We start from the raw sequence: 14,867 nt of genomic DNA on the forward strand, positions 1-14,867 counted from the left end.
CTCTGACTCATGAACAGCTTGGAGATGACTACACTTACTCCTCTGAGTTGATCTATTTCCAGAAATTAGGGGCAGAATGACACTTTCAGGCAAAGAAGGTGATCTCTTCCAAGTTAGTTGCTCCTCTGGCCATCACAGTCTCCTCAGAAACACACCATTTTGGATGCAGGCCTCCATTTTACTCTTTTCCTATGGCAGCTGCACACTTACTCCCTCAATCCCAATGCACTTTATATTCCTCAGCAGCTCAGACATCAGTTCAGCATCTGCTGGTCCAGTCACAGAGGGATAAACAAAATGATTATCCAGTAATTGTCTCTCTCTCATCATGCAAAAAGCTGTTTATTCCCTTCCTAAGACCCACAGTTTCAGTCCATCTCTTGCTGAAAGTGGCCAATCGCACAGAGATGAATATCTTAACAAAATTAGGGTTATCTGCAATAGGACCAATCCTTCAGTGAACTTTCCTTTGCTTTTCTGACAATCTCTTAATGAGCTCCCACATGTACTATCATGTCAAAGCTTGCATTTTTTTCCCCAGATGAGTAAATGGAGCAACAATATCTCTGACTCCTCATGAATATCCCATTTTCATTTCAAATGCTGCAAAAGACTGGACTTACAGCTAGGTTGTGTACATGCCTTTAGGGGCAGCTGCCTTTGGCTGCTCCAGTTTTACACGTCTGCAGTTTGACTGGGCTTCACAGAATCACTGTCAGGTTGAGGCTGGGAGGGACCTCTGGAGGTCTTCTGATCCAACACGTACTTCATCTTCTTACTTGGTTTTATACATCTATTGTGGAAGCATTCACAGCTGAGATGATCATCTTGTCTATCCTCTACAGTTAATGGAGAGAAACTGGCAATTTCAAGGTGCGGTTGTTTCATCTAGGACAAATACCAGGTTTCAAACAGGATGAGTCATGCCCAGAAACATCTGTTGTTCTTCATTGACTGTAAAGACGGCCCAATACCAAAGCAGATGTCTGCACTGGGAATGTCGAATCTGAGCCAGTTTACCCTCCTCTTTTAAACTCTCCCAACACCGCTCTATACACTTTGTGGTCTTCCAGATTGCTGCTGAACTTGAAAATGTCACCCATGAGGATTGGGTCTAATCTGCATTGTTCTGTCTGAATTATTTCACATTTTATAAATGTTTTGAAATTCCAACAAAGTGATGAAGGCAGACGTTTCCCATGCATCTTCACATCCACTGTTTGCTTACTAGGAGTTCTTACAGAAATCAAAAGGGCTTCTGTGTATTGTCCATATAGGTCAAGCAGGATGAATACAGCACAGTCTGAGAAAACTCTTGGTGGGAAAAGTGGAAATGGAATACTACCATATTTTAGGCATGTCTGTTCCTACTTACACTCATGCATATCTTTGGTAATTCACTTTCCTCTTCCAGCCAAGTCACTTTTTTTCTGCTGGATGAAGAGCAAAGTCCAGTGCTTTTCCTTTTCACCACCCTTTAAATAAGAGCAATCTGTTTCTACTTGCATTTCCTTGAAAAAAGTGTATTTGCTGAACAATATCCCCACCTCAGACATAGCTTGTGCACTTAACCAAGTAATTGCTTTCTGGCAGCCTTTTCTGAGAACCTGCTTTCTCTTTTGAAAATGTCTTTCTGTACATTTCCTGTGCATGTGAGAAAGTTTCCAGTGGTTTTGACTGTTCCCCACTGGGTTGATACCCTTAGACTTAAAGATGCAAGATCCTCTTTTTGCATCCAGGCAGACTTCCTCTGAGCCCTGCCTATATGAAGAGCAGATTCGATATGACAGACAGATGTCTCAGCCTGTGCAGTACAGAACTCTGCTACTGCTGGCTTACTCTGGAGACCTGCCTTCAGTAAAGTGAAGCACTCTTCAGCCTCTCCTTGCTTTTTTTTTTTTTTTTTTTTTGTATTATTTTAGTATTAAATTCTTTGTGTTTGGACACAGGAATACAATCTGAGCATTTGGTTAAAATTTAAGGTAACCAAGTTGAGCTTTCTTCATAAGAACTTATTCAAGTTTCCAGTAACATTAAAAAAGTTGTATCTGCCCTTAGATAGCAGATTATCTTATTTCTCAGTATTCAGCTTTCATACCTTAGTTTCATGATTCTTGGAAGCTGCCTCAGTTTATTGTCATCTGCTTCTCGGTCAACAACTTCACTGCATTGCTGATTTTGTTGCTCTTTGTTACAGTTTTTTAATTTCCACCTCTTTCCTCTCTTTAAAAATTACTATTATTTTTATATGTTTCATGTTTTATTTAGCCAGTATTTGATTGGGCTGGCTTCTCTCCTACTTTGACTTGCTTAGAAGGCAACTTTTCCACTTCTTTCACAGCTCCTCCTCAGATTACTTTCTTCCAGAAGGTAGCAGGGCAAACTCTAATTGAAGCATATGTAGCTTAATGCCATAGGTGCAATTTAGCAAAAGTTTATTTTATTGCTCTCCTCTGAAGTTAGGCCACCTGAGCTATTGCCAGCTTATGCTGAAAATGTTTTCCAATCCAAATGACATTTCCCAGATGACCAGATGAAAAGTAAAATAAATTAAGAAACTAGCAAGCAGATTCAGAAAACAAACAAAAACAACGAGAGCAACCACAAACTTTATTTGCTATCTGTGTTTGGACCAATTCCCAAAGTCCTCTCCATGTTTTATTCAGCTAGGAGCTGTCAGGACATGTCTGCAGCTGGCTGGAGTCAGGAGCTGATTGCCTTGACAAGCTGTATGTCCTGGCACTAGCCCCTGAGCTACAACCTGCTGTTTACAGCAAAGAACTCCTGATGAATTCCTTGGCGTACTGGTGATTCAGCTGAATATAAACCCACTTTTGGAGAAGTCCTGACACTTCAGTTTTAAACATGGTATTAATTTATTACTCCCTCAATTTCTGAAACATCGTCTCAGATAGCATTAGCTTGTGATCTACCACTGCACTCTGGAGAGCCCAGGCTCGCCACCTGGCCTGACCTCTGTTAGTATCAACTTAACAATAGACAATTCACTTACCTTGTGCAAATGCCTCCCTTTTGACAGGGAGGTTAATTAAAAGCTGAATTTATGAGAATCCAAGCATATAAATTTTCTGTATCGCAGGCCTCAACAGCTATTTCTTTTACATCTGTTTTAGCGCTACATTAAATTGTTTATTATTAGCTTTAGACAAAGAGTAATTATGGTAACTTGGGAACTGTCCCAATTACAGCTTGCACGAGCCCTTTTTTGCTGACAAAGATGACAAGTTTGAAGGGGCTTTTAAGAACTTGGAAGTGATAAAAGTGAGGTGCTCTTCCTTAAAAGGGTCAGAGTGTCTTCTCAGCATTATAAAGCAGAGCTGAGTCCAATAAAAATAAGTAGGTGTTCCTGCTTCAGAAGGATGTTCAAGCATACAGTGAACAGGCAGGGCAGGAATTACTTGTCTTCAGACAAGTGCTTGTATGGCTTGTGGGACCTATAGGAGTAGAAGTTACTAATGTACACCTGATTGTAAGAACAACCTGCTATATACTCTGGAACCTGTAACCCTCTACAGCTTTTCTGCTGTTCATGGCAGCAGAAACTGGGTTCAAAATTATTAGGATCCATCATGACAAACGATGGCAAAGCCAGACAGCTTATATCCTTTCTCTGAAACCTTTCCAAACTAAATATTCACTCATCCAAAGCCCTTAACTCTCAGAACTTCTTCACCCATAAGTATGCTAAGGCGGTGTACAAGCAAGAGAATCTTTATTATATAAAAATAACCACACTCAGGAACTTGCACAAAAAATACAGAAAAATACAGAGATCAATTTTGACAGAAGCTTATCTGCATCCAACTCCTTTTGTGTGATTTCCAGATGGCATCCATCTTATCACTTGTTATGGAAGTCATGCTGGTGTCCTAAATGTGTCTGTCGATCATCTTGCTGTGCTTAATACTGATGTGGGCTTGTCCTAGTTAGAATTCTTGATGTTGTAAGAAGATCCTCCTCTCAGGATTTCCTAGGAGCATTTACTTTGGAGGAAAAAAAAAAATCAGTCTTTTTATGAGTCACCCTAGTAGTTTTCCATGTCCCCTCTCCAAAAAAACATGAGGTCTGCACTGAAAGGATATATTTCTGGAGCATTCTTAACTTTTGATAGTTGCTTGTTGCTTAGACATTAATTGCTCATTACCTGTGCAGATAAGTAAAACTATTTTTTTCCTGTTCTTCCTGTTATGCTTCCCTATGCATTCAGGTGTACCCTTTAATTTCTGTTATTGAAGAAAAAAATTATTTGCACTGAGTAGTATTTTTAACAGATAAGGACATTTGAAATAATTAAGATAATCCAAAGAATCCAGCTACTCGCTATAGTTACCTTCTTCACGGCCAGTTGTGTAGAAATAGTACTGCAGTTTGGGTGATGTGCATCACACCTCTAAATATGGAAAAGCCATCAGCGGCAGGTGCCACTCTATGTGAGTATGGCTTATGTCCAAACTACTAAATCCTACCAGTACCTAAGCTGCTATACAAAGCTCACTGCCCTAGCGCATATGGAGATGGTCCATAAGTGGAAGGGCATCACTGAATCATATGTGTCAGCTCTATGAAGAAGCACTTCAGTTTTGCATTGCTGGGCTCCTTATAGCATTGTGCTCCTTACTGCAGCTAGAGTGTGGTCTAGACACATCTGTGTAAACTAGGTGTAGAAATCTATCTGAACCTGACAGATTGAGGTTATTCATTTGGGTTCAGAGTCATGAGAAAGTGTTTACAAGGCTTCTAGACTTTGACCCCAAAAGCAGTATTCTATAATCATACTGTCTGGTACCCAAGCTAGTAAGATATGCATAAAACCAGCCCGTATGTCTCTGCACCTGTAGCACTCTTCTACGTAAGACCAGCAGAAAGTGTCAAGAAAACTATATACCCTCCAGCCACTCCTGGTGACCTGCTTAGCTGTTCTACACAGAGATCAGGATATTCTCTGGGGACTGCTTGTTTCTTTACTTGTTTTACATTCATAAAGCTTGCTATGGTCTTTCCTGCTGCTTCCTGTTAAGCTGTTTTGCTATTGCTGTTATTCTCCCCACTTCATAGGGAGTTCTCGTGTTTTTATGTTTTGCTCTTCACAGCTGCTGTTCTGAAGCTGAAACAGCTTTTCAGTTATAGCTGAAACATTGATTCTATCTTCTACTGGTGGACTACTGGAGAGGTGTCTGTTGGCTCATTTAAATGAGCTTCTAGCTACATGCTAGTGTCATGACCATGTTCAACCGCCAACAGGGCATGTATATTTGCCTATAATTACGAGATTTTCCAGAAATGTCTTTTTGAGACATACTCTGGAGAGTTTCGTGACATTTTATATATTTGCAAATAAGAGATCTCTGAACCAAAAGCGTATTGACACAGCAAAATCTGACTTAACCATTCACCATTTTGATTAGACTCAGAACCAGTTCAAACATGCCCAAGGCTTTAAACTAACCATCCTTGTTATTCTGCATTGAAATTGCTACCTAGGCACTAGATGTCATTCCTAAAGACCTCAAGGAACACATGCTGTAGCAAGTTATAACAGGAACCTTCACTTTTTCTGTTTTTAAAATAGGTTTTCAATACTGCATGTTTGGATTTCTGATCTAGAAATAAACTCTAGTGGATTTTTACTGAGGGGTTCTCCCTAAGTCAATTCTTGCTCTGCCTCCAACAGCACTGTGGCAGTGCTGGTAGGCTTCTGTTACAGAAGTTCTGGAGGTGGACAGCAGAAATTCCTGTTGTGATGTATCATTTGCTTGAACTGGCCCACCTGGTAAGAGTAATTTTAAGGCTATTAAAAGCAGTCTATTTTACCGGACATTTTACTGGTTTTCCTCATTAATCTCACATTGTTCAATTCAGTTTTCATTACTGATATGATCTACAGGACTTCTCAGGACCTGGCTTTCTTCTGTGTTTTGGCAAAAGGTCATTGCGTTCTTCAGATTAAGCTGATCTCTTGTTGAGGCCAGCTTGGCTCCCAGATTTCTTTCAGCACTGAGACTTGTTTTATGCAATTGGAAATTCTCTGAGCATAGAAGTGTTGGGTGAAGATGAAAATATTATGTCCTCCTTAGGAACAGAACTAATTAGGATTTATCACTTGGGAATGACCTGCTAAAAACCATTACTATGCATTCCCAAATCCTCCCTCCTAGACTGTGTTTTTTGGGGAAGGTGATGGTGGGTAAACTCTAGTTAGTCTCATAACTCTGATGGAAAATTATATAAATAACAGGATAAACACACCCCCCCGCCCCCCCCACTGCTCCCCAAATTTAAACACTTGTGGTATCTCAGACATAGATCAGCTGGATTATGCTGGTTTTGTATGGGATAGAGTTCATTTTCTCCATAGTAGCTGTTCTGGGGCTATGTTCTGGATTTGTGCTGGAAACAGTGTTGATGACACGGGGATGTTTTTGTTACTGCTGAGCAGCGCTTACACAGTCAAGGCCTTTTCTCTTCCTCACCCCACCCCACCAGTGAGTAGGCTGGGGGTGCACAAGGAGTTGGCAGAGGATACAGGCAGGACACCTGATCACAACTGAACCAAGGGGTACTCCATACCATATGGAGTCATGTTCAGTATATAAAGCTGGGGGAACGAGGAAAGGGCAGATGTGTGGGGTGATGGTGTTTATCTTCCCAGGTAACCATTGTGTGTGATGAAGCCCTGCTGTCCTGGGGATGCCTGAATAACCTGCTTGCTGACAGGAAGTGCTGAATGAATTCCCTATTTTGCTTTGCTTGTGTGTGTGGCTTTTGCTTTACCTGTTCAACTGTCTTTATCTCAACCCATGAGGTTTTTTACTTTTGATTCTCTCCTCATCCTACCAGGAGGTGAGTGAGCAGCTGTGAGGGGCATAGGTGCTGGGTAGGGTTAACTGACAACATGGATGAAGATTACTAGTTCCCAGATCATGTGGACAGAAGGGCTAGTAAAACCTTCATAATTTAAGTAAGTTATGCTTGCTAAGCACCTCCAAAAGGATGTATTTCCTAAGCGTAGCAAGACATGTAAGCCAACTATATTGTAAGGCATAAAGCAAATGTTAATTTCTGTAAAACTGCAGTCATGATCCTTTTTCTATAGTGTTGTGCTACCTGCACAAGTTGTGGGACTAAATTGCGTGCAGACATCAATTTCATCCCCGCTAATGCAAAAGGTTTGTGCAGTATACAAGTGTGGGATTTGGTGCAGATTAATTGATTTTAAAAGGAAAATTCATGAAGGATCTTAATCTCCAGCACAGTTCTCTACTAAAATGGATGCACAGAGTTCTGCTTTTTTGAACATACAGAGAATCAGACAAATTGGCAGTTTTCATCACCAAGCTCCTTCTCACCAAACACCCTACAAATGTCTCTTCTCACGATCACACTGCTATGTTTGTTTAGACTGCTCTGAGGTCTGTCTACCTCTTTCACCATCTGGACTATCTCTCATCCTTCCAGATGCCACTGGATCAAAACAGTTCTTAGAAAGAACTGTTCCTTAGAAACTTCTGAGCAGCTGTCATTTTTATTTCTTTTAGGCAGGGATATTACCAGTGCTTTGGGTACGAAGGACACCTTAATCTCTGCTGCCAGCTCAGATAAAGGAACTTGTAGACTTCTTTCAATTCTCTCAAATGAAAAATGAAGATTGCTTCCAATTATTTCAACTTGGTTTAATCCATCTTGTAATCATATTAAATTACCAGGTTTTCCACATTTTAGCCTACTATATAGCAATTATGTAATTTGCTATATGTTCATTAGACATTTTCAGGTCAAAGACAAACCCAAATTAATTCCTCATACTTCATTTATTCTTGAATGTCATTCTTACACTGTGTCTTCCATTCTACGCCTGGAAATCAGATTCAAATACCATCACCACCAATGGAGGCCCTACTACATGTTACAATTCCATTACTTAGATGAATAAAAAGAAATGGCCTTAAATAAATATTTATGCCCTAAATAAATAAATAAATAGAAACGCCCTTTCTGCTGTGACAGCTAGTGCTGTCACAGCTTGGAATAGGAAACCTCTCCAGCCCATTAGACAAGCTATTGCTCACTCCAGCACCTGAAATTATTTCAGACTTGCTGATTACCAGTACATCCAGGAGCTAGTAACCTCTGAACCCAGCAGTTCAGACACTTTTCAGTCCACCTCACTGTCTACTCATCCACAGCATACCTGAAAAGCTTTTCTATGAGGATCTTATGCGAGACAGCACTGAAAGTCTTGATGAAGTCCAGGCAGACACTATCCACTGCTCTTGTCTTGTCTACCAGGCCAGCACATGCCTTAAAAAACCTGTGATCAAGAGATTTTCAAAGTTAGATAATCTACTATTTCATAGATTGAAGAGGTTTACAAGGAAAGCTTATATGGCCAGATCCCTTCGTAAACAAGAGACATTTGTATTTAAATCTGAGAAGATTTAGATAGTCTTGAATGCCCAGATATAGGTTATTTTTTCTGTATGAGGAAAGAAGCTGTTATCACATTATTGTTTCTCTGTAATAAAATGATTGCACATCGGTGTAGCTGACAAAACCAAGCAACCATATCCCTCCACAAGTTGTAACATTTCTGCACATATGAACAGAATAACAACACAGATCCCAGAAGGATCTGTCATGAATGGAAACTTAAGCCAGTGCATTTACATTGAAAATAAAAATCAAGACAGTTCTAGAAGAAAAATATTTTTAGTCGGAAAGGGTACAATACAAGAAGAAAGCATCTACCTTTTTTTAGCCAAAATGAGAGCAACATATGGTGAAACTGTCTAAGAAAGTTTGAAGGCTTTAACGGGTGGGAAAAGTGAAGAAAGCAGAACCAGAATATAAATGGCAGGCTCCACAAACCATAAAACTTGCTAATGAAGGTCAAGCCCAGTTCCCACAGAGGATTAAAAGAATGATCCCTCAGCCTAATCCATAAACAGGTAAGAAACCCTGGGGGCCTGGGCAACCCCACTCACCTTTTGGAGTTATATTACTGAGAGAAAATGCATGAGAGAAAATGCATTAGATTCAAGTAAAAATCCAGAGTAAAGTAAAATTATTTCAGCAAAGCTTTCCATGGATTGAATTTCACTAAGCTACAGCCTACCTGTTGAACTGTTACTACTGAGTAACACTAGAGATATCTCAATATTCATATAATCATAAAATATCAGGTTGGAAAGGACCTCAAGGATCATCTAGTCCAACCTTTCTAGGCAAAACATGACCTAGACTACATATCCCAGCACCCTGTCCTGGCAAATCTTAAAAGTGTCCTGTGTAGGGCAATCTACCACTTCCCTGGCAGGATTATTCCAGTGGTTGATTGTTCTCTTTGTTAAAAGTTTCCCCTTAGTGTCCAATTGGAATTTCCCCGGGAGTAAGCTGTACGTTTTGAATACTGGAACATGGTGATAAGGTCTCCCCTGAGCCTTCCTTTCTCCAGGCTGAACACAACCAGTTCTTTCAGCCTTTCCTCATAAATCAGGCTCCCCATCCTTTGATCATCTTTGTGGCCCTTCTCTGGACCCTCTCCAGACTGTACACAACTTCTTCACCAACACTGAACACAGTATTCCAGGTGTGGCCTGGCAAGAGCTGAGTTGAGCGGCCTGATGACTTCTTTACCTCAGCTGGAAATGCCCTTGTTGATGTAACCCAGCACCATGTTACACTTCTTTGCCACAGCAGCATCCTGTTCACATCCTGTTGTTGTCCACCAGGATCCGCAGGTCCCTTTCCAAAGAGCTGCTCCCCAGCCAAGTAGATCCCAGCCTATGATGCAGTCTTGGATTGTGTCTACCCAGGTCCAGACCTTAGACTTGTGCTTGTTAAAACTTCATAAAGCTCTTGTTAGCCCACTCTTCCAGCCTACCCAGGTCTTCCTGCAGTGCGGCTCTCCCTTACCAAAGTGTCCACTTCCCCAGTCAGTTTAGTATCATTGGCAAACTTGGTCATAGTACATTTGATCCCAACTTCCAGATAATTTATGAAGATATTGGGCCCAATATGGATCCCTGGGGGACCCCACTAGTGACAGGTCACCAGTTGGAAAATGAGCTATTTGCCAGCGCCCCCTGTCAGGCAGTTCCCTACCCACTGCACAATATTCTAAACATGCTGTTGACAGTGAGATAGTGACCTGGGACACATGATTTCCATGTTCTGTGACTGAGTCTTCCATAAAGTCAAACAGCACAAGGTATCACAGCAGTACCATTACTGCCCTGATGGGATGGATCACATAAATCTAAGCTGAACCTCATAGCCTGTTACTCTCTGCGTTATTTAACTCGTACCAAACTATGTGAAAATCACACAACTCTTGCTTGTTCTTTGTTTTTTTTTTTTAAAAAGGGAGGATGGGGGGATGGGGGTGTGGTGTTTGAAGTCTCCTGCTAGACTCCTTTTGTTTCCATCTTTGTGTTCTGGCTGCATCCCTTAAGTTCTCCAGTAAGCCCAATATCTGCTTTCTCTTTCTTTATCCATTGTGTCACACGTTTGTGTTTGGGATTTGTTTTTTGTTGATTTATAAAGAAAACAGCTCTGTAAGGTTTCAGCAATATACCTACCTGAAGGGTGACTGCTGGCCAAGCCTGTCCTCCAAGGTCTGTAAGAAGAGATTACACATAGTCAGAACTATATCTAATATTCTACACTCTAGTCAAAACACTGCATAAGGTACATCAGAACTGTGCAATGATCTTTGCTGAAGCTGATGATAATGGTGTAATTAGAAGACTGGCAGTATGCATTCTGTTACAATAGATAACACCCTTGAATGAAAACTTAACTGCATATTAAATCCTAATTTTTAAGCAGACTTTGATACAACAGCAAATTCCTCAAATCACCCCTACTTTCCTGCTGTCTTAATTTCAGTTATTCAGCTTGGTATCCTTACAGTTTCTCTATCTGCACTCTTCTATCCTCTTTTTCCCTTATGACTACATCAAATCTTTATCGATCTTGCAACCAAGAGGCAAGCACAAACCACTATCAATTGCAGACTTAAAGTCAGTTTCAGCAGTTTTTTAAACATATCCTACATTATATTCAGTTGTGAAACTTCACCAAATGCAGAACTGAGAGTAAGAAGTTAGGGTGCACTTCAAAATCTGTTGTAGTAGAAAGTTATCAGATGACCTCCTTCCTGTGAAGGATAAAGATCAGGTACATCATCTTCCTGTTGCTTTTCAGACGTATTTTTGTGTAATTTCTGCTGTAAATCATGAGCTTATAGCCTTTTCTAGTACTCAGCTATCTGTATTGATTTTTGCATGACCATAAAGGAAGGGCTTACTCTTTACTGGTAGCTCAGCACTCACATTAGTCTCATACATGCTGAAGTTGGTGGTAAAGGGAAATATAGGGACAACGTATTTATGGTAAATAACAGCTTTCTGTAACCCCCTTTCAGCTACTTATTAAATAATTATTTATATAGATACACTGAAAATGACAAAAACCTAAAATCTGCAGTACTTCTTTAAACACAGTATTTTAAATATACGGTCCATCCATGCTGTGGAATTTATCCTGCTTTGCAGGTAACAGAGGTGACTGATAAAAGCAAAGGGAGACCTGAGTAGTCTGGCTTGTCTAACAGTTTACAGCAGCCTGACATGTTTCAACTCATTCATTCCTTCTCCTACCTCAGAGTCCTGCTTAACAAATTGGCTCTTTGGAGTTGAGAAGCAGGAGAGTGATTGCCTGCTCAGAGAAGCTTCCTTAAGAGATATACAGTTCAGCAGAAGACTTGCATTGTAATTTCTCTTCCAATATGCAACTGGACATGGGTGTTTATATGACATTACAGAGAGGGACACATCTCCCAATATGACCTAATGCTATGAGCAAGGGAGATCTTAACTGAAATATATCTAGTTCATAGCAGTGTGACCTGAAAGGACAGCTGGGTGAGAAGTGACAGTTACAACATGAAAATCAAGGAATATAAACTATTAAGCTTCCCAGCTTTAAATGTTATTTTAAAAAATAGCTTAAATTGCTTTCAGAGAGGGGCTTCGTGCCTTCTCCCTGCCCAGTGCTGCCTCCCCCAGCTGAAACAGAATACCAACCCTTGCTACTGTAAATTGGCAAAATGAAAATATAAATGAGGAAGCTTATGATGAGGGAAAGACCAAAAAAGCCCCACACATTTGTAGCGTTAAAGTCTTTTATGACTGAGGCAGCACAGATGTTATGCATTTATCCCAGCCCTCGTATCCTGTTTTGAAAACCAGCCATGGGTTTCTGATTTGCTAGCAACGGAGGGTCTATTTTTATTGCCTGGGGGCTTTAGGGTATGTGATTCTTCCCTCGCTTCTTGACCCCTCCAAAGAAATGTATCAGTGAATTGATCCACGTCAAAACTCCCGGCAAAACAGAAACAAGACTATCTTTAATCTGGATCCATTCCCTGATTCAGGTCACTGTGTTGCTCCTCTACAAACAGCAGTTGAGGGTGTGGTGTGAGGGGAAGTGGACTTACATGGGGCAGGCGGGACGCAGGAAACCTTTCAGACAGTGCTGTCATTAAAGCCATGTTTCATAGTACTCAGTGTGTCACAAGGCAGCTGTTAAGATCTGGAATGCTTCTCGCTGCAAAAAAATCTACCTTTCCTTTTCTGACAGGGTGCTGAAATGGGTGGCTGCCACACTCCTCACACCACAAAGGCACAGGTGACACACATGTGCTCCTGTCATGCTGCAAAGCCTGGAGCTTCCCCTCTGAGCACAACTGAAGAAATAGCACAGGTATGCTTACATATATAGGAGTTAAGTGATAACCAGAGTTACATTGTATAAAGAACACTTGAAGACTTAAGATCTTATAATTTTGTTTAAATGCCATTCACAGTATTCCAATTACTAATTGCAGGGTCTACTGACTGTGTACAACTTTAGTTAAAACCTAGGACAAATTATAGCTCAAAACATTGTTTGGCTACATCAACTAAAGAGTGAAATGACTGTTGCTCATCTAAAGTAGGAAATATCTACAGTGTCAGAAGAGATGTACGAGCACCAGGAAAGTTTTACAGACTTTTCCTTTGAATGTTTAATAAGGTAAGGCTTTATAAGAAAAGCCCAGGAGCAGAGCCCTTCTGAGCTCATGTTCATGCTAAGCATCCTGCCTGCGGGTGTAGTGAAGCCGTCACTTCCTTGCAGATCTACATCCAGAACCTAAAGTAAGATTTAGCCCACCCAGGTAAAAATGTTCTAATTTTTCTTAGTACACTGTAACTTAGAAGAATTTCAATGTGATTTTATTACTTTTAGGATTATGAAATTACGCTACTATATTTTTATATAACTCTTCACATTCCCCTGGTAAACTAAATATATTTTAAATTAAAAACAACATTTCTGAGGACTTCTTTCTACCTCTCCTCCTGATCAATTAGCTACTCCTGCTCTGCCAATACAAATGTTTTAATGGACAAAATAAATAAAAAACATTGGCAGGGTGGATTACAGTCCAGTATTTTTTGATGAGACCAAGTAAGATAAAGCTCAAAAACGAAGGACAGCACAACTGCATCAAAGCAGGGACTATTACAGGTATTAGTGAATAATATTTCCCACAGATTTAGTTAGTTTCTCTCTAGAAGGAATATCATGGCCAGGCTGTTATCTTTGTAGCCCTATAAAACCATATAGAGGTACAAACGCATTTTTTGCTGATCAGCCAATGTTTGACATGGAACTCGGACAAAACTGGTTTCTTACTCCAGTCTTGCGTGTATGCTTATGTCCTGTGTACCAAATGTTGTAGAATCATATCACAGAATTGGAGAATAGTTTGGGTTGGAAGGGACCTTAAAGCTCATCCAGTTCCAACCCCCTGCCACGGTCAGGGACACCTTCCACTAGACCAGGTTTCTCAAAGCACCATCCAACCTGGCCTTGAACACTGCTGGGGATGGGGCAGCCGCAGCTTCTCTGGGCAGCCTGTGCCAGCGTCTCATCACCCTCACAGTGAAGAATTTCTTCCTAATATCTGAACCTACCCTCTGTCAGTTCAAAGCTATTCCCTCTTGCCCTGCCACTACATGCCATTGTAAAAAAGCCCTTCTCCAGATTTCTTGTAAGCCTCCTTTAGGTACTGGAAGACTACTGTGAGGTCTCCCCAGAGCCTTCTCTTCTCCAGGCTGAACAAGACCAACTCTCTCAGCCTGTCTTCACAGGAGACCTGCTCCAGTCCTCTGTTCATTTTTGCGGCTTCCTCTGGACTCACTCCAACAAATATCCACTAACTGCGATTTATCTGCCATGCAAAATCATTTTAGTCAGGGAGGCACACAGGCACCTGCCTCAGTAGAGCAGGATGAGAGCCAGGCCTGTTGGTGCAGCATACACTGAAAAAGAGTCTTTAAATATGTACTGCTCCAAGTTAAGTACAATTGAAATGGGTTAGAGAGTAGCTGGTGTGACGTGTAGCACGGTGCCCTTGGGAAACCCTCCGAGTGATGGAATGTCCTATGCAAAAAGCCGACCCCAAATATGCCTATCAAGACAGGCACTGCATTTTGCTTTCCTCAAACCAACTCTGCCACCAGACAGAGCCAGCATCGGACCCTTAGATGGATGCCTACCGGTAGCTACTTCACTCATCCCGGGTGATCACGCCTTATTGAGATGTTTCTCTTTGACAAGCGACATTCCTGTGACAGAAAGCCGTTGCAGACATGGGGTCGGACGACCAGAGGTACTACAAGCGCGACCAGCACAAACCGACCAATACCCTTCCCACTATTAACCCCCTCGAAACCCCTCCCCTCTCAGTTTATGCGCACGCTCCCTCCCGAAATCCCGTTGGAGGGAGATTCTCGCGA

At 41.2% G+C, this 14,867-nt stretch overlaps 1 long non-coding RNA gene across 2 annotated transcripts; it reads right to left on the reverse strand.

The window, feature by feature from the left end:
• Positions 1–2,016: 2,016 nt before the first annotated feature.
• On the reverse strand, positions 2,017–14,720 carry LOC133225338 (uncharacterized). Of its 2 annotated transcripts, XR_009729106.1 has the most exons (4): positions 14,628–14,720; positions 10,599–10,636; positions 8,210–8,329; positions 2,017–4,004 (listed from the first exon to the last, which is right to left on the reverse strand). It is a non-coding gene; the product is annotated as an uncharacterized LOC133225338 (long non-coding RNA). The 2 variants fall into 2 exon arrangements; XR_009729105.1 differs by lacking the exon at positions 14,628–14,720 and having other exon boundaries at positions 10,599–11,110.
• Positions 14,721–14,867: the final 147 nt, after the last annotated feature.

This window comes from Neopsephotus bourkii, unplaced genomic scaffold (assembly GCF_033783945.1).
Source record: "Neopsephotus bourkii isolate Nb327-2 ecotype Australia unplaced genomic scaffold, CSIRO-AGI_Nbou_v1 NB_1760, whole genome shotgun sequence".
Classification (NCBI taxonomy): Eukaryota; Metazoa; Chordata; class Aves; order Psittaciformes; family Psittacidae; genus Neopsephotus; species Neopsephotus bourkii.